This window comes from Tamandua tetradactyla, chromosome 17 (genome assembly GCF_023851605.1).
Source record: "Tamandua tetradactyla isolate mTamTet1 chromosome 17, mTamTet1.pri, whole genome shotgun sequence".
NCBI classification, from domain to species: Eukaryota; Metazoa; Chordata; class Mammalia; order Pilosa; family Myrmecophagidae; genus Tamandua; species Tamandua tetradactyla.
The window spans coordinates 23,536,654-23,555,824 of record NC_135343.1 but is presented as its reverse complement, the minus strand read 5'-3'; positions in this window follow the sequence as shown (position 1 = coordinate 23,555,824).

Sequence of the window (19,171 nt, the reverse complement as noted above, 5' to 3'; positions counted from 1 at the left end):
TGGGCCGAGAGCCAGAGAACTGGCAAGCATCTTCTCATTATCTTTTCATTCTCTCTTTCTCTCTCTTTTTCTCTCTGACAACTTGGAGTCTTTCTCTGTGGTTTCCTCATCCCCATACATTGTTCGAAAACCCAGATTATGTCACTCTCGCCAAATCGGATTTGCCCATCTCTCAAAATACTCTATTCTGAAACTACTTGCTCCATTTTCTCTTTTAGTCAAAACTTGCAAATAATCCTAGTCAAGAATTAAGGGTAAAATAATCTCATTCATTTAATCAATGGTATACAATGAGTGACAGCCTCTGAAAAATATTTAATTTTGAAAAGAAAGCTCGTTAATCACAATGAAACTGTGATTGGTGACAATTCTGCTATGGAACAATTTAATCTGACAAATATCTTGGAATATACTAAACATTGGAGGGCAATCTGGGTATTAGGGTCCACAGTCAGCCCCACTAACATGACCCTACCTTACCCTTGGCTTCCTTCAATTGTGAATGCACAGAATCTGAAAATGCCTGGAGTTTCACAATATGTTTCAAAGTCAAAGAAAGGTGTATTGGGTTAGGATGATATCACCTGGGTTGGGAAGATGCTTATGTTCAATTATTTTTATTAGTTATTCATTTTATAAATGGGAAACCTCTGTATTCAGGAGAAGAATTCCTTTAAAACACAACTATCATCACAAAGGAGAAACTTTTAGAATGCCTTAGAATAATCCAATGTAGTGAATTTCTGAATTATTTCATGTTTCTATACAAAACAGCTATCTGGATAAAAGATTGATGATATGAAAATAGAAGCATTACCATTCAGTGAATAAAACCAAATAATTTTCAAGTACAAAAATTATGTAAATTATAAGCAAAACCTACTTACAAATATGACCGCACATATAATAAACCTAAATAAAGCTAAAGCATTAGGCATGTGCAACTTAAATTACTAAAAATTCTGTATACAATAAAGTGATGTATAAATACACTAAAGATGGCATATGGCGCATTTCAAGTGTTAAATAAAAATAAAGCACTTTATAATGGTGCTGCACTACTGGATATATACCAAAATGCACTATTATCAACTAATCTATTTTTAAATCCTACAGATACCTTATAGCATACCAGGAATGATTCAAGCAATGATATGCCATAGCATTTGCCTTCAGGATGAAACCATGATCATAGGTAATTGTGCTAATATTTAATTTCAGTTTCTTTTATGAGAAAGTGCTTGAATATTGGCTAGATTTACATTAAAATGTAAGCAAATTGCTATTTAAGGGCCATGGAATTTCAAACATTGGCCACTGTTTTCAAGTCACCTTAAGTTAATTACTTTGAACAAGTCCAACTTTCCAGGTCTCATTTTCCTTAACTGTAAAATAAGAAAATTGTTCTAGATGATTTATAAAACCCCTTCTAGCACAAACTGTTCTTGATCATTGAAACAACACTTCTTTAAGATGATTCAGGAGGAGAACACATTATTTGATAGTAAATTTGGACATTAAGTGATTGGAACACTTTCCATACTAAGTAAGAATGATTCGGAGCTTGATATTTATTTAAATCATATTTGTGATGCTCAGTGCAGGACTTCAAGGGGTCAAACTTTATGATAATTAAAATTAAAATGTATTAGAAGGATATTCAATAACGTCAGCTCTCCAGCCAATGGAGATTAAAATTAACTGGAAAGCTTTTTTTAAAATGCAGGTTGATTCGTGAGCCCTGACCTTAGACTTTCCGATCTGGTAGATCTGCAGAGGCCCAGATATTTGCATTTTAATCATTATCTTCAGGTTTTTTTGTTTGTCTGTGTGTTTGGTTTTTTGCATGTGCAGGGTCTGGGAATTGAACCCGGGTCTCCACCATGTCTGGCGAAAATTCTACCACTGAGCTACCTTTACACCACCTATCCTCAGATATTTTTGCAACAGATTTTTGCACTTTAACATTTTTCTAAGCCAGAGTTAGGGCAGTATCTATATAAATTCCTAATTGGGAGGAGAAAATGGCAGTCATGGAAACATCGCATTTTAAATCCTGTGTTGATAATGTCTGGCAGTGAAACCTTTGATTCAACAGAATCTGGCCACCTTAATGCATTATGCTGAGTCGAGGAAAGTGGTAACCGTAATTTTTCAATGTGTCTCTCTGCCCTCACCTATTCTGAGAAACATTCTTTGAATCACGAATGCTTAATTTTCTTTCACCAGACTTCTGACTCTACCTGTGTATTCATCTCAGACACAACTCTGGTTTTGTAATACAGTGTGGGGAAAGGAACCTGAATTTTAGGAATAAATCCCAGGTCCAAGCTAAGGGATATAAATGTGCCTACAGAGTATGTGTTGGGACGTTTGTCTAGACCCAGAATTGCCACACCCTCTGGGAAGCGGCACTTGTCAGTGACAAATCAAGGGGCTTTCCTCAGAGAAAGTTGACAGAGATGGAAAACAGCCTAAACCACTGGAACAAGCAGAACATTCTAAAGGCTACATTTTGAGTGTTCTAACAATGGAAAACATATTGAATGACCCCGTCATAGGCAGAATTCTAAGCTGTTAATTCAAGATTTCCTCCCCCAAGGCACACACAACTTCACCCAGTTATTCAATCAAGCACTGATATTGGCGATACTGTGAAGAGATGCTGACAATATAATTAAGCTCCCAAATTGACGTTAAGATAGTGAGATTATCTTCGGTGGGCCTGACCCAATAAGATAAGCCTTTAAAAGGGACTGGGTCTGCTGGTAAAAATTTACAGAATGTGAGAGGGATTCAGCCTGACAGAGGTTCGCCTTACTGGCTCTGAAGATGGAGGTAGTCACATGGCAAAGAATTCAGGGGGGCTTGGAAGAGCTGAGAGTGTCCCATGGCTGACAGTCCACAAGAAAACGTGGACATCAGTGCTAACAACCAAGGGGAACTGAATCCCATCATAAACCAGAATGAGCTTACAAGTATATTTTTCCCTAGTCAAGCATTCAGGTGCAAACCTAATCACTCTGTGCCAGTTTGAAAGTATTATATGCACCCCAGAAAAGCCAAGTTTGAAACCTGATTCAGTCTTGTGGGGGCAGCCTTTTCTTTTAATCCTGTAGGATTAAAACGTTGTAATATTGTAGGCGGAAATTTTTTAGTAGATTATCTCCATAGAGATGTGGCACACCAATTGTGGGTATGACCTTTTGATTAGATGGAGATGTGACTCACCCATTACAGGTGGGTCTTAATTAGTTTATTGGAGTCCTTTAAAAGAGGAAACGTTTTGGAGAGTGCCCACAGAGAGACCCTTGGAGAACAGTTGCTTCAGAATCAACACAAAGCCCAGGGCCCAGCAGACATCACCATGTGCCTTCCCATGACATGCTAAGCAAGCCAGAACCCAGAGCTGTGTCCCAGAGGGGCTAAGGGAAGACCCACAGATGCCAAGTGAGGAATCTTGGCAAGAAACAGAGGCTGAAAGCCATGGAACACAGGAACAAAGACCAGTAGATACCAGTCACATGCCTTCCCAGCTGACAGAGGTGTTCCAGACAGCATCACTGTTTCTTGGGTGAAAGTAACTTATTTTTGGTGCCTTAGTTTGGACATTTTCTCAGCCTTAGAACTGAAAACTTGCAACTTATCAAATTCCCTTTTTAAAAGCCATTCCATTTCTGGTATATTGTATTCTGGCACTTAACAAACTAATATACACTCCATGCCAGAACTCCTGACCTACAGAACTTTCAAAGCACAAATTGCTCTTTTTTTAGTTGTGAAATTTGTGTTAATTTGTAGGAAATAAATTGAAATCTAATTCAACCCCTCATTCAATGTTCAGCCACGTGATCTCTTAAGGACAGTAAATTCATGATAAACTCCCAAGTTACTAAGTTGATATTTTCAGTATAATTTTATTGATAATTGTCTTTTTATCACCTTCTAACATTTTTAAAACTGTGTAACTGGTCCAATATAGCTATGTTCAATCTTGATTAAAATTAATAGTCTATTCACTTAAATGGCTTATCACGTGGCCATTTATTGCTATCTGTTAATCACTGTTATCTAAATGTAAGATTTTATTTAATGATTACCCTGTGAAATAAATATTATCTCCATTATACAGATGAGAAAACTAAAATTCAGAGTGGTACCAAGTGAGTACCACAATCTCATCACAAGTTAATGAAAGAATTTGGATTCAAAATCTGTGTCCTGATTCTACACAAGTCTCTTTATACTTCACCACAGCTCTGGAAGACCCCAGCTATTAAGGAGCTGTTTGAGAAGAAATAATTAAAGAGTAAAATATAAAATTATTTTCTGTGTGCTTGGGAAATTTATTTAAATAAGAAACTCTTAACTCAGCTTGTATTCACTGATAGTCTTGGGGTTAGAGCAGAAGCTTGCAAAACATCAAATTGTGAGGGGTGGACCATGGTGGCTCAGCAGGCAGCATTCTTGCCTGCCATGCCTGAGACCCGGGTTCGATTCCCAGTGTCTGCCCATGCAAAGAAAAAATTCGAATTTTGAGTTTATTTCTTATACCTTATCACCTCATTCTCATCTTTGGTTTACTATACCCAATCTCCTCTAAAACATGCACATATACAGGTACAATAGGCAATTCTGATTTTTCAGTCCTATAATGCCTTGAGAATTGCATTCATTTGCTCCCCAACAGTGTATAAAAACTTCATTTCCTCAGTTTATCCCATTGGGTTTCAAGAACAGCCTTACCAGATGATTAAGTATGCGGGTATTGGAAACAGACCACCAGGGTTTGAATCCCAGCTTGGAATCTTACTAGCTGTGGGAACTTGGGCAAGTTATTTTAATTCTCTTTCCATTTTCCTTTTCTGTACAATGGAATAATAATAGTAACTACTGGTTAAGGTTATTGTGAGTGTTAAATATATGTAAGTCACTCTGAGAACTGCCTGGCACGTGGTAAGTACTAGATATATGTTAGCTGTCATCATCATCATCATCAGTATTGTTTTTATCATGATCTAGCAGTTAGGAGAAAGCTTAGTTGCGTATTCATAAGGTGAATGTGCTAACCCTTTCAGTGCTCTTCAAAGCTTGAAATAGAAATCTGTTAAGGCAAAAAGAATGAATCTTTAATACTGTAATTTAACAAAACCATTGAAAACTTTATTAAATGGAAATAATCTCATTTCAACCTTCTAATACCTTGTGAGATAGATTTTATACATGTAAAGTAAAATTTAAATTGCAACCCTCTATTAACTGGTCATAATTATTATAATTCGTATTGTGGTTCATGATATTTGGGGGCAGAATTTGCTGATATCCTGTGACTCACATGCAACTACTATTTCATCTAGGCTCACCTACTTGGGTGAAATAAATGGACGTAAGCATGCCAAGTATTTAAGAATTCTTAGCAGTCTATGAACAGCCATGTATGTTTAAGTTGGTAGTACCTACTGAACTAAGCACTTTGGATATAAAGTAAAGAGCAAATACAATCCATGTTTCCCATAATCTCACAATGTCACTCACAGCATTGGCCACAAACAACATTTTTCAATCAGGAAAGTGGGTCCTTTTGGCTTGAGTGCATCCTGTCAGGTCACGTACTTGAATAGCGAATAAGAAATGTATAACCTCCCATCTTAACTAAATCAGATAAATCAAGCCTGATACTTAATTGGTCAACAGCTATTGCAGCCCAATCAAGCTCACATTCAGGGTTTCACATAGGTACACGTAGGTGCACATGAGTGGGTCAAAGGAAAGGGACACACAATGTTTAATCTTCATTACAATACACAATCATAAGACGCTAAATAAGATGCAATCTGATACTACAAAAATATACTAAAGATTGGAATAATAGTCTATAGATAGATAATTTCACTTTATTTTGTGTTAGGGCCAAAGAAGCCTTTGCTTTAAAATAATGCCACTGGAGGCATTGAGAGACAGATACTAGTTGATGCTTAATTATGAAAAACAAAATACCTAAAATATGTTTTCTCTCTGAGTGAGCTTCAGGGGAAGTAGAAATCCCATTGCTGCTTTAAGTGGTTAAAGAAAAGACTGCTTAAAATAGTTTTAAAAGCAGATGAAGGGTGGTGCAACAGTGGGTCAGTGGCAGAAATTTTCGCCTGCCATGTGAAGACCCAGGTTCAATTCCAGGTTCCTGCCCGTGCGAAAAAAAAAAAAAAAAACCCAGATGCAATGTCCTTTTTCAGCCCAAGTTCACACCTTTCTATACTTTCCAACCTTCTCTCAAAATCCTTCTTTTGATTAGTTTTTGCTTGGCATATATTTTTCATCTCTTTATTTTCAACCACTCTAAATCATTAGATTTTGGTGTGCATTTTGCAAGCATAAAATAACTAGCTAAACATTTTTCTTTATTATTCAATCTGAGAAGGACTTTCCTTGAAGTGACACACTTAATCCATTTACATTTACTCTAAGTACTAATACATATACATCTATTTCTATCATCTTTATTTGTACCCATCCAAACGCTCTGAGCCTCCATTTTACTCATCTATAAAATGGGGATAAAAAGAGTACCTATCCCAAAAGGTTATTATGAGATTAATTGCAATAAAATATGAAAGTCTCATAGAATAGTACCTTGCACATAGTAATTTTCATTGAAATGTTTATTTTAACCATTTATTTTATAAAACAGACTTTCCTTCGCATTTAAAAAAAAAAACCTGCTAACATGCTTTCTGGTCTCTTACTGTATAGATTGAGTCTTTCATTTCCTTTCTTTTCCTCTATTAGTTTGTTGTTTATATATTTCACTCACACTCTTTTTTAAAAGTATTGCTTATACTTTCAACCTGAAAAATTAAACATTAACTTTAAACTAATCAAGTTTTAATGCCAAACATGTTTCTTCCTCTTATCAACCAGTTTTTTGGTTGTTTTTGTTGTTGTTTTGTGGTCTAGTAGTTTAATTCCATTTTGTTTTCCATGGCTTTTAGTGGTGGTAGTAGGGGCAGGACTCCCTTCAGCTCATGGCATAAGGATATCAGAATGCAAAAGCTAGTAAAATGACCAATAAAGAAATCACCATCGACTTAGTTGCCCAAACCAGAACCTGTAAGCAAGTTATTCTAGACTCTCCCTTCTCTCTTATCCCATATCCAAACATTTTACTACTCAGATGTCTTTCAAATCTATTGATTTGTCTCTTTCTAATACAACTACCTTAATTTAGGACCAATGGTTCACAAACGTTGGCTTGTTTCAGTGTCACCTGGAAGGATTGTCAAAACACAAGCTTTCCTTAGGGCCCCACTTCCAGTGTATCTGATTTAGAAAGTCCAGAGTGAGGCCTGAGAATCTGCATTTCTAACACATGACTGGATGGTGGAAGGGACCACACTTTGAGAAACAGTGATTCATACCTTCAACTGACCTACTATTGATTCCTATGCTAGCCTCCGAAATATCCACCCCCTTCTTCATGCTTCTTCCTCTAATCCATCTTTTCCATTGTCCTTAGCTTACCTTTTCTAAAATGCCAACTGGCAAGGCCACTCTCTATTGAAAACTTTAAACAATTTCTTCCATGTCTTATAGGATAGTTTTAAACATCTTACCACAATTCCTGCTTAACTATCTAGCCTTGTTTATTGCAACTTTTTCTCTGAACTATGGTGTGCCAATGACACTGGATTCTCTTCAGTTTCCCAGGTGTGTCATGCTCTCTTCCCAGGCCTTTCTCATGTTCTTGCCTCTCCTCACTCCCATCCAGTCCCCACCTCCAGTCCCATCTATTGACTGTTTTCCATTCCTGACTCAGCTTTCCTCCTATGTATTAAGTTGTCCCTCCTTTAAGTTCCTGTAGTACTCTGAATTTATCTCCACTAGAGATATATCACATTATGACTGTTAGTTCACCTCAACAGGCAGAGAGTTCCTTGAGCCAATGATCAGGCTGGTTAGTCTTTTTCTCACTAGTACCTGTGAGGTTCAGGTACATAGAAGATGCTTAATAAATCCTTGTTGAATGAATGAGTCATTGAATAAGTGAATAAACAAGTGAGCATATAAAAACAATCTGTGGGTTCTGAAGTGTTCTAGAAGTTTAAAGAAATTTAACATCTCAGAATTCCCTTTTATCGGGGTTAATTTTTTATGAACTATATTGTTTCATGTGGCTGCCATGCTGTCTTCAGCTCTTTCAGTCTTTTCAAGTCTTCAGAAATGTTGGTAAGGACAGAAGCAGTGATAAATTTGAGAGAAATGGGTGGATGATATAATTTTGTGATGTCAGAGGAATAGACTAAGAACACGTAAGATGGAATGTCTGACAACAACAACAAACTGCTGAGGGTGAAGCTAAAATAATAATAATAATAATAAGGACATACTTAATGAGTTTTAAGAAATATATACCAATTCTCTTCCAATTCCTAAGAAGCCAAGTACCTTAATTGTTTGTCACATGCATTAGCCCCTTAAGAAGGCTGCCCTTTTCTGTTGAGAAGGTATCTATTAAGGTTGCAGAAAATTCCATGCATAAAACTTGCCCAACAAATCTTTCTTTTTTATGAGTACTTCTGACACTATGGCAATTCACTAAAAATGAAGGATATGTCGTTTTAAAACTAAAAACAGAGATTTAATTCTCCCCATAATTTAGATGAGAAAAATGAACGTACAGAATGGTACAGAGTTAAACTGATGTCTCATGACAAAGGCAAGTGTGAATTCATGTCTAGACAACAATTCTGCCTCCATGAGTCCAGACAGAGAACAAACAGCTTTCTGATGTGCTGGTATGAAAGAGACATTTGCTTTATTCGATTAATTCTGTCTATAAAAGACCAATAGTTCTCATAACTAAACAACTTAAAATTAAGCATATTGTTTATTAAAAGAGCCTTTATGTGATTCTACCTGCCCAGTATAGCTATTAGCAGAGAATTTACCTTGTGCACATATTGAAAAATCAGCATAAACATAGTTTCCAAAGAAAAATATGATTATATTACATGTAAGAAATATGAGACCATATCACTTACCTTTGGAAGATAAGATATTTTTAGAATTTTAATGGAGTGCCAGAAAAGCAGAATTGCTCTGGTCTGAATTTTGTTCAAAGGAACTTACTGGCTCCCCTCTACAAACAAACTCCCTGGGAAATATGAAGCTGTGATATCACACCAGTTATTTTTTATTAATCTTCTTCCGGTTTTAGGTGCCAGCTCTCTGTTTGCCAAATATCACAGCTTCTTTGTACACACTTTTTTCTTTTATGCTTCTTATATTAACCCTTCAAAATTTACGATATACAACAAATACTGAGGAGAAAATAATTATCCTCTATTTTATCTTGTAGGTAAATTAACAGTGATCTAAGCATCTTTTCAGTCATTTAGAAAATGACAAGCATCCAGTCTAAAGTTGGCTGAATCCTGAATTTCCAGTCTCCTGATTTCTAAAAATATGCTTATGTGTGATTCATTTAATTAACTTTATTTTAGAATGCGTCATTGTCAAGATTTTCTGGATTTGAATTCCCCAGGTCATCTTGACTCAGTGTTTCTTTCTGTCCTAAATCTTTGTCAGTGGGAAAAAAATGTTGGGTGATAAAAATAAAGTAAAATAAAGGAACTCTTTTGATAGTGGAAGGCTTAAAAAGGATTTAAAGGTTTTTACTGAAATCTCTATTCATTAGCTGCATTAGGGGAAGACACTAAAAAAAAATCAATGTTTGACTTTTACTTTAACCTTAAAATGTCATTAAATTCCACACATGAAAAGATTGATGCAAACACCCTCTTTACTTAATTGACAACACTTCCATTCTCTGTAGCATTTTGTAATAGAAAGGAAGCCTGTGTGAAAGGTATAAGAAAGGTCAAAATGCAGCTTGAAATATTTAGTGTTTAGATGGAGGTCTTTATGAGCGCAGACAGATTTAATAATTAATTTTTCCACTTTTCCCATGTAATACATCATTATTTTTAGCAGGACACTTGGATGAATGTTTTTTATAGACTATGCTGCATAATTCATACATGGGCATTAAAACATTTCACCTATTTCACCATACTGTCAACAGGAAAGAGTGATGGTTTTTATCTTGTGTTTCTTTACTCTTATGACATGTCTTCATCGTACTGTTCTTATTCATTCGTACTCAGGCAGGCAACCAAATAATGCAAAAGAGAGAGCCAGCTTGTGGACAGAGAGTTGACTAAAATTAGTCACATTTCCATGCTTAGTGAAGGCTGTAACTTAATCCTTGTAGCTATAGAAAAAAATAAATCCTACTTTTAGAGATGTCTACTAAAAAAGAATTCAATACTCCATTTCCCATTGATGATATGTGACTGCAGAGCAAATAGCAGTTAGGTTCAAGCTTTGTCTTCATAGCACCAGTTCCTAAGGCAATTTAAAAATTTCAATGGGGATATTTTTGAAATCTAACTCAAATAGGTTTTGTTGACAACATATTGCAAGGACACGTTTATATTCTAAAAATATACTTCTCTATTTTTTGTTAGAATGTCAGAAGATAGACCTTGATACTGAATTCATTTTTAGATGTGCTAAAAAAGCTAAATTTTGCCATTTACCAAATCTACAAATATGCTGTGAAAATGTAGTTGGCATTTTAACAGAAGTTTTTAGCTTGCCAAATTGTTGCAAATGTAAGGCATTTATACCATACAAGCATGCATGGATAAAAGCTGGCAGATTTCTCCAAGGTCTGTGATACTTTGGGAGTTGGGGAGGCTTGAAATTGAAAAAAGAAAATCATGAACTTTGCAATCAGGCAGTCACGTGGTTTCAAAGCCTAGCTTTACCATTTGCTATTTTTGTGACCGTTACTAAGTTTTTTAGCCCTCTAAACCTTAGATATATTTTCCTATCCAAAGTCAAAATGCCTTCCTCAGAAATGGTGAGGTTACAAGAAATAATTCCCTGAAACCTCAATAGTTGAGTAAGTGGCAGGTTTTCGTATTACTGATCATCACATTAGTACAGAAAAGTTTGTTACATTAAAGAGACAGGGCTGCTAGACAAATAGATATAACAGAACAGTTTTGTTGACAAGAGTTTAAGACGTCAAAGCACACAGAACATTACTGAGGCACTGGATGGCTCCAGGACAAACAGCTTGAGGACATTGGATTTCTGCAGAAAGGCTCTAGAAAAAGTTAAGGAAAACTGACAAGGTATGGAAAAAATACTCTGGCTATGTTTCAATTCTACCTATTATAAAAATAAAAGCAAAGACTTATTTTTCTTAGGTCATAGAAAATACATTCTTCCCAAAGAGTGTTTTCATGGAAAAACGTGGTTATAGAAGTGTTACTTTTATGGAAGTTTGGCAAAAGATGATCATGGGGTCTAGACTAGAACAGGTTTGTAACTGAGAATTTAGGATCTGACAAATGATTATTATTACTGAATCTTTATATAGATATATTTTTTTTTTACTTTCTAGTATATTAGAATAGTTAGAGGGAAATATCTGAAATTACTGAACTGTTACCCAGCTGCCTTGATCTTTTAATGATTGTATAACTATCTAGCTTTTGTCTCGTGATTGTAAAAACCTAGTGACTGACCCCCATTTGTACCCCTAATCCTGTTTTCCAACTTTAGAGTCTTATGATCCCAAAAGACAGCCCCTAATGTTTATTAATGAAGGAACTTGAGTTAGTCCAGAATTAACCCATTCCAGTATTTAAACTATCTTGTTGGATGAAGCTGTATCTAAGCAAAATGGGCCCGCTTGACACGTGCAGTAGCTTAAACTTTAACCAGTAGGTCACCTCTACCTCATTATAATACTAAAATCACGCCCATCATCATCTTAAGGCCACCATTTTTTTACATATGTTCTGTGACTAAGTATGTAATCTCTCTGCGCATGCTCAGTGATTAGATCACCCCTAATTACACCATCTAGGGCCACTGTGCTCCTTAGCCTCAAACCAGCCCTTCTAATAAAACCTTCAGATTACTGTAGTTTGAGGAGACAGATTCTTAGGCCATCTGATCTCCTGCTTCACCCTCACAGTATCTCAGGAATTGGTCATTTGAGCACAACGTGCAGAGAATCCGTGACTTTTGATCAACATCAGGCTTAAAATTAGCCTTCCCACCACAGGTAGGGAACAATAATGTCAATGTTCTGCAGCAATTGAAAACTGTTAGATTTGGTGTCTGATTGCTTTTTCTTATGTTGCTGAATACATTGGCATATGCACACTTTTTATAATTCCTTCCCAAACCCGTCTATTCCTCTGACAATGCAAATTTGGAAAACCCAGTGAAACCAGGTTATTAATAGGTGTATTCCACTCGTCTATGTCCTTCTGTAGCACAGCTTGCTCATTAGAAAGTGAAATTAGAATGGGCAACCCAATATCTGGTTATGTCAGAGGAGTGTGCAGCATCACCTCCCGACCCAAGGTAATTGGAGTAAATTCCTTAAACACACTAGAAAGTTAGATAGCTAAATGCGGGAGAGAAAAGGATCCGTAATGAAATTCAGAGGTTGCCAATGGATACCATGGGAGATGAACAAAACGGGTGAGGCAGGAGTAGCCGAGCCCTCACCTTCTATTACTCACAGCAAATACATAAATTACGATAGAAAAAATCATCAGCATCATATTTCTTTTACTATATGTTGCCAAACACTTCACTTTTCTAAACTGAATGTTCCGATGTTTAGCTAAATTGTTCATTTTAATTACGTATTGAAAGAAAGTTGCTGAGCATGTACCTTCATTTTATATGTGTGTGTGTATGTATATATATATATAAAATTTTAAATCTATGCTTGCTTCCATTAATGCCAGGAAAGTAAATTATAATACATTCAAGTTTTTGAGTGTAAATATAAAATATTTAAATGCAAAATAATGTGAATTTTAATGCAACTACATTTTAATATTTCAATGCTTTTCATCTACTTTAACTTCCTGGGGGAAAAAATGAACCACTAAGATGTTACATAAAAACATACATATAGAGGGTGCACAGGTAGTTCAGTGGTGGAATGTTCCCCTTCCATGTGAGAGACCCGGGTTCAATTACTGGACCATTCACCTCCCCTCTGCCCCCCCCCCAAAAAAAAACAAACAAAAAAAGGCATGTATTAGAGGCACATTTTTTCTTTCCTCAGGCTCTAGTATGGCCCAGCACAGCACTGTCAGATAGTATTTGTTTAAAATTTTGATCATTATAAACTGTTTGCATTAATTCTAATTTTTACAAACGTTGCTCTAAATTTTACTTATCTGGAGTACTGAATTTGCTGGTGCCCTTACATTCAATATTTGAGAAATGTAAATTTCCATATATTAAATTCCTGATATGAAACTGTTACTTCTTTTTAACCTTTATCAACCAGGCTTTTCTGGATTGTGCTACAGCTATACAGTATCTAAAATTTCAGTGTGCTAGAACGATAAAACTTATTTTCAGTTTTTCAGTTCAAATGCATTGCATGAAGTGGCTTGCATTCCAGTCTGCTTTGCTTTTCTGGCACCTCTGGTCAAATGTGTGTCCATGGTCTCTGAAGCATGGGGAAGGAAACCACGGAGAATCATACTCCCAACTCTGTGATCTTTTTATCTGAAAGTGTTACACATCACTTCTGCTCAGTTTGTTGTCTATAACTAATTTCATGGCCATTCTCACATTCAAAACAGCAGAAGTGCCATTTTCCCATGTGCTTAAAAGGAGAGGAGAACTGGAAATATCAGGCAGCAGATGTAATATCTACCATACAACCAAAAATGAGAAAAGAAAACATAGGAAAGAAGAGTTACGTGTGATACTCTAATCTTTTTAGAATTTGTTTTTTAAAACGTATTTTATTCACTTTAAAGATAAAATCAATTCATGCATTTTATAGCAGATTTGGAAAATGCAAAAAAAAAATACAAGCTAAAACAATAGAAATTTCCCATACTACATTGCCAAGAGACTGGTAATAGGTGTTAATATATGTTAAAGGAGTTCTAAGAGACATACCATTCAATTTCAATGAGTGGATCCTGACTGAAACAAAGAAGTGAAAAGAAAAAAAAGGAAAGGAAGGAGGAGGAGGAGATTTAAATGACAATCAGGAAAATGTGGACACTTACCGTTTATGAGAGACTATTAAAGAATTTATTTTGATTTCTGTGTAGGATGATGGTATTGTGGCTATATTTTAAAAGCAGAAACTATTTATTGCAAAGAGCATACTGAATTTTACAGATAATCTGGTATGCTATTTGGAATTTGCTTAAAAATAATCCAGTGGCAGAATGAAAAAGATGGGTTATAGAAGAAATAAGATTAGTAATAAATTAATAATTGCAGAGCTTGGGTTATGTCTCTGAATAGAGATTACTCTCCAAAAGCTGGTACTAAGTTATGTCATCATCAACTGTGTTCATATCAGAAGGCATACCTCCACCAGCAGGTGGTATTCCTATTTTCACATATCTTCTCGAAAACTTTTTGCATTTGAATTACCACTCTGGGATCATCCATCCTGGCCACTGACCAAGCATGTGGCAAATTTGGAATGTTGGACTTGGGGGGATGTTGGGAATAAGAGATGGGTGGCATAAGGAATAAAATTTGTCAAGTCTCTATGGTTGTAGAAAATACAGATTGTGGGGTTGGGGATAAAACAGGAACTGCTACATCTCCGTGAGTTTGGGTCTAGAATTGAAAGCAGTTCTGTGCACAGTTGACAATTGCATTGCCCTATATGTTTTGATCTTGGTCTTTGCAATTAATGCTTGATGAGGTGAGAGAAAGCAAAGTGATAACTACGTCTGTATTTTCCAAGACATCCTCTTTCCACAGTTAACAATTTATAATCAAATTTCATATACTATTTGGTTTTGTATGATATTGCAAAGCTACTAAATTGCATGATATGCTGAAAAATAATTAAATTTCAGGAGGGAAAAAAAAAAGTGCTCCCATTTTATTAAAGATCTTGTAATGGAAATAGTATTGAAGAGAAACTTCTATTCATAGATACCAGAGGCATTTTATCAACACTTGCAGAAGTATCACTTAGTCTGAAAAGTAATTTAGATGTCTTTCCATATTAAGGAATACATATAAGAATGAGTTAAATCTCATGAATACTTGTTATATTTTAAAGAAACTGACATTTAGGTGAAGTGACTTGAATGGTGAAATATTTTATCTTTAAAGGGACTTGTTACCTTTTATTCTGTGGCAAATATCACCTCAGGTGGGGTTACAAATTGGAAGGTATTCACTATTCAAAATCACTCTATCTAGAATGCTAAAGTAATTATAATGTTAGCACATACAAACTGAATAAAGAGTTTTAATTTTTATAAGAATTATGATTGTCTTTATCAAAGATAAAACCCAAGGAGCTATGTTTAAACATTAAATCCATTTAATGTTGAAGGAAGAACTTTTCTATAAGTAAAGACTGCCATTTTTCTCCCTCAAAATAGTAAGGAGACTAGGTTATACACTCACCTATCTTCACTGATGTAGGGAAATCTCAGAAAAAAGCAAACAATAGTTGCAACTAGAGAGGAAGAAAAAACTGAATCCTGTATCATTAAAATAATTCCCCTCCATAGTATTATTATGTAGCTTTTTTATTGCAGTTCATTGGATTATTTTGGGAATGTTAGAGCCACCTCATCACTTTACAGATTAATAAAATTCTCAGTGAGCTGAAGTTCTCATATGGTTAAGGTTAAGAGCAGGACCTGGAATTCAGAAGTCAAAATAGTCCTTCTAGTATCCTTTGTATGACAGCTGGATAAAGTAAATGGATATTCCTTTTATGTTAATGATCATGCTTTTTTTCAGATGATGAATGCAATTGTATAGATAATATCAAAATATTATTCATTTTTAAGCAAACTTGGGGTTCATAACTGTTATGTAGAAAGAAATTTGAAATTAGGAGACATTTAATTCACTCATGCAACACAAATCGAGGGTATAATGTGAAAGGCATTCTTTCTTCTAGGCTTTGGGTATATAACAGTGAAGAGATGCCTGCCCTCATGGAGTCTACATTCTAGTGGGGAGAAATAGTTAACAAATCAATGCACAGACCAAAAAAAAAAAATGAGATACAAATATTATGTGAAGAATTAAAACACAGACCATGATAGTAATTGGATGACTACTTTATATGTAATGGCAGAGAATGCCTTGATGAGATACCATCTTTCAACTCAGATCATAGTGATGAGAAGCTACCAGTCAGGTGAAGATCTGAAGAAGGAACAATCCAGGCAGAAGAAATTATGATTGCAAAGGTTGAAAGGACACTGACTGGAGTTTAGAGGATAAGGAGGACATGACATGACAAGAGAGGTAGTAGAAATTACATAATATGCAACAGTTAAAACAGGTTAGCATTTGAATTTCATTTAAGTAAAATGTTAAGTCATTTGAAGGCTATAAGGAAAGAAGCGATATTATTTATTTTGCATTTTTAAAAAAGTTACGTTGCCCCCTGCCCTAAAAGAAAAGTTACATTGGAAGTCATGTAAAGAATGGATTTTTCACATGAGAAGGAAGGGCAAAAGAGCAGAAGCAATAAATTCATATTTATTAGGAAGCCTGTGAGCTATCCAGGCAAGAGATTTGGTTATTTGAATTAGAGCAGTGGTAAAGGTAACGAAGGGACGTGGATGGTTTGTAGGTTGGTTGGAATATACTCTAAGGGATTGAACGTGAAATGTTCTGGAATGAAACCATTGTGTACCCTAGAAAAGCCATGTTCTTTCAATCCTGATCCAATCATATGGGAGCAGCTACGTTCTGTAACCCTGATTCAATATCATAGGACAAACTTTTTGATTAGGTTACTTCTTTGGAGATGTAGCACACCCAAATGTGGGGGGTGACCTTCTGATTCGATGGAGGTGTGACAATGCCCACCCAGAGCAAGTCTTTATTAGTTTGTTGGAGTCCTTTAAAAGGGGAAATACTTTTGAGAAAACTCATAGGCTACATAGACACAGACATATGGAATTTGAGACAGAAATAGGCCAGATGCTAAGTGAGGACTCACAGAAATAGCCAGAACCTGAAGAGAAGAAACCTCTGGCCCTGGGAGCTGTTAAGCTAAGAGATGAAACCCAGAGTTTTGCTCCACAGAAACAAGTGTGGACCCACTGATGCTCAGAGAGGAAGCCACTGGCATCGGAAGCTGGAAGCAAGGCAACCGGGAACAAGAGCCAGCAGATGCCAACCATGTGCCATCCCAAGTGACAGACATCAGCCTTTCTTCAGAGTCAAGGTATCTTTCTTTGGATGTCTTGGTTTGGACATTTTTATGGCCTTAGAACTATGAACTTACAGCTTAATAAATCCCTTTTATAAAAGCCAAAACATTTCTGGCATATTTCATTCCAGAAGCTTTTGCAAACTAAAACATGAGGGGTAAGGGGAACAGAGGAATCTAGGGTAATTCCTAGGACTTTGGCTTGAGTAACTGATTGGGTATAAGGATAAGATTTGGCACAAAATTATGACTTTTTATTAGGAAACATGGTGTTCAAAGATATCTTTAATAATAAATCAATAGAGTAGTACAAACTCAATCGAGTTAAAGAAAACATTCAGTGTTAATGTGGACAGTAACAAGGGATGCTTTTTTCAAGAAATTCAGCTGTAATTGTGTATTTTCTATGCTGCCATAACATAGTACTACAGACTTTGTTTCTTCAGCAAAACAAAATGCATTATTTTACTATTCGGCAGGTAAGAAATTCATAGATTGCTGTTGCATTGGGCTAAAATCAATGCCAGCCACACTACAGTCCTTTCTGGAGGCTCTAAGGGAAAATTTATTTTCTTGTCTTTTCCAGCTTTTAAAGGTGCTAGACCTTGGTTCAAGGTCCTCTTCCTCAATCTTCAAAGCTAACAAAGTCGAATCTCTCTCTAACCCTTTTTTTAAGTCATCATCTCTCTCTTTCAAACCCAGCAGGAAAAGATTTTCCATTTTTAAGGCATATAATTAAATTTCATCCATGTGTACAATCCAGGATACTCTCCCCATCTCAAGGTCCATATCTTTAATTACACCTGCAAATTCTCCTTTGCCATGTAAAACAGCATATTTAGAGATTCTGGGGATTAAGGCATGGATGTATTTGGGTGCCACTGTTCTGCCTACCACAGAAGGAAAGCAGAGACTGGGTAAGGTAGTTAGAGGAAGATATGGGGTCGAGGAAGTTCATTTGATTTTATTTAAGAAATAACAGATTCAAGTGGAAGATATCCAGTATTCAACAGAGATAATACAAAGATATTTAGATATTTTGGGGTAGTACATGATATCCAAGATGCCATGTTAGTCACCATGAAAGCTATAACAAGAAAGGTTCAAAGAAATCTTCAGTGATTTAGAACAACATAAATATCAATCTGGGTTATTTTAAAAACTCCTGTTTAAGAAACAGTATATGGTATTTTTTGTTTTGAATTCTACTCATCTATATTAGAGCCTCTTGAGATATTCTATCAGATAATATAGTTAATTCTGGAGTATTTTAATCTGAAATTTTCTCTAAGGTAAAATTTTCTAAGATACTTGAACTGAATGGGAATGGAGTTTCCAGCATTCTTGCCTTTAAGATATCCTTTTAGTTGAAATCAAATTCTAATTAAAATTCAATACAGGGATTTATAATCCCATAAAGTACATATAGTTTTCTCCAGGAACTGTGAGTAATCAAGGACCCTTTGGGGGACATCATTTATATTTCTATTTTTGTGCCCTTTGCAGTTGTGGAACTCTGCACTTCAAAACTCGGGAAAGTATGCTTAGGGGATATAGGAAAATGTAGCCTGTAATGAGGAATAATAAGCAGAAGTGCATTCAGCTATGGAGGTAGAAATAACCTCTGAACTATTAAGATCTTCAATCTTGGAAACATTGAACATGTTCCTTGAAAGACCTGGATGTCAGCATTTCTCAGTGGATGGAATATTGACTTTTGGAGTGGGACAATTTTTTATTCTGTGAGCCTATCCCATGTACCTCAGGGCATTTGGCAGCCCTGCCACCCTGCTCTATCCACTAAATGATAAAAATTCTCTTCAGGCGTAATGACAAGCTCAATTGCCATGGGACTGCTAATGTTGTGAAAGACTAGCTGATACTAGAAGATTC